At 45.7% G+C, this 2,006-nt stretch overlaps 1 non-coding gene and 1 pseudogene across 1 annotated transcript; one reads left to right on the forward strand and one right to left on the reverse strand.

The window, feature by feature from the left end:
• The first annotated feature begins 422 nt into the window (after positions 1-422).
• On the forward strand, positions 423-622 carry LOC147451740 (U2 spliceosomal RNA). Its single transcript, XR_015189070.1, has one exon. It is a non-coding gene; the product is annotated as a U2 spliceosomal RNA (small nuclear RNA).
• LOC147451741 (uncharacterized) lies at positions 518-1,381 on the reverse strand (annotated as a pseudogene).
• Positions 1,382-2,006: the final 625 nt, after the last annotated feature.

A 2,006-nucleotide genomic window follows, 5' to 3' on the forward strand; every position in this document is an offset into this window, starting at 1 on the left:
TGTGGGGTTGTATCATTAGTGCACTCTCCACCAAGAGCATTAAAGACGCTAGTGAAGAATCACACAAACACAAGTGGGCATGGAGATGGAAGAAGAAGTACATACGAGCATGGTTTTCATCTCTACTAGTGTACTAGATAGCCATGAGGTATAGATAGAAAATTGCGACACGCATACCTTTTGAGTATCATTCTTCCTTCTTGGCTATTATCATGATGTGTAAACACACGTAGGATCGTCGGGTACGTGTTTTTGCCGCGGCACTAGGAGAGAGGCAGTTTTCTGGTGGCTTGTATATGCACCCACGACTCCAAAAGTAGGGAATTATCTCAATGCAATAAGGCCGGCGTGGCATCAGTCCCACAGGGCAAGCCGTGGGGCGGAGCAGGTATAAAAGCCAGAGAGAGCACGCTGGGTAGCGCATACCTTTCTCGGCCTTTTGGCTAAGATCAAGTGTAGTATCTGTTCTTATCAGTTTAATATCTGATACGTGGTCCATCGGGCCACATGATATTAACCTAATTTTTCTCACGGGGGGCAGCCCCCTCCCGGCAGCTTGCTGCCCGGGGGCTGCGCGCGTCGCCTCTGTATTGCACTGCCTCAGAGGCCTGGCGCACCCCCCTTCCAAATTTTCAAACTCAAATCTCTTCTGCGATGGCCCCACAAAACGCTTTGAAACTTGTCTGCTGTGATGAGCAGTGGTGATGACGAATTGGATTTCGTTGCTTTGAGACATGCCAATCGGGATTGCTCAGAGAAAAAGAGGCTTGATAGCACATCAGAGAGCATGACCGGTGAAGTTTACCATCTCTCGAGCAGAACAACTCTAGCCCAACAAAGGGTGTCATGTCTAGGCATACAAGCACACACTGCAAGAAGGGCTTCCAAGGCTCATCCCACGCACTTGAGCATCTCGGCTTTGCCCAGACTAGGCAGAATAATAGTAGCGTGCCAAGCAACATGGGCGAGAAGGACAGATGCCCCTATCAGTGACGGTGATTCCATCTTGCATTGAGATTGCAAGGCTCTTAGGCCTACTGGAGGTTGTGTTTCAAGAGATGGCATGCTGGCTTTTGCATCACTTATTGAAAGTGTTACTTTCTTGCATCCTGTCAAAGCGCATGTTGAGGTTGCATCTGATGCAGGTCCTAAATCCTTGGTAATGAAGTTTGCATAAACCATACGCACCGGAATCCTGACAAGCCAAGACCTCTCTCTCATCGAAGTTGTCGCCCCTCAACGGAATGGCTCGATACCAATGGGAGGGCATCATAGAAAGATCTTAGACAATGATCATGCCTCCGCGGAGGAGGCCATACCACCCTATGCATACTTCCTATTGCATCCAAGATTGTTTTAAAAAAGTGGTTATGGTGGGGGGATTTTTAATTTCTTTTGCTAAGGATTTGGTCTCGAGAGAGAATATTGTCCAGCCAACATGTTGAGCCTGAAGCTCAGCTCATGTGTGGTACAACTTTTCAATTAACTAAATTTTCTCTAAGAAATGGCAACTTCTTTTCGTCATTTGAGATGTGTGGATTGTTTGCTTTTGATCATGTCGATCCATATCACCTTTGAATCTAGCAAAGACCATGTTAGTTTTTTTCCTTGTTTACCCATTTCTTTTCCACTAGAAGTCATCTACTAAACTGTTCACTTCACCCATGAGCTAAAGGGGGGCAATATGGGATAGTATCTAAGAAGTATTCCTGCAAGTTCTCCATACACTTGGTTGTATAAGACACCTTCCATTGTGCATTTGTACATCTCTCTCTCTCTCTCTCTCTCTCTCTCTCCACCATATAAGGGTATCCAAGTATGGCATTGCTATCAAGCAATTCTCCATCACAAGTCTCTTCCTATGGGAAACCAAGCTACAATCACAAGGAAGTGTTGACGGCCAAACACAGAAGGAGCTTTCCAAACTTCTTGCATCATTATTTTTTGAAGCGGAATGACATCTTTGTAATGTTTTGTGCGGCCAATATTCTTTATGGGAACGAGCC

The sequence above is a fragment of the Adiantum capillus-veneris genome, chromosome 8 (genome assembly GCF_014529385.1).
Source record: "Adiantum capillus-veneris isolate H3 chromosome 8, ASM1452938v2, whole genome shotgun sequence".
Lineage (NCBI taxonomy): Eukaryota > Viridiplantae > Streptophyta > Polypodiopsida > Polypodiales > Pteridaceae > Adiantum > Adiantum capillus-veneris.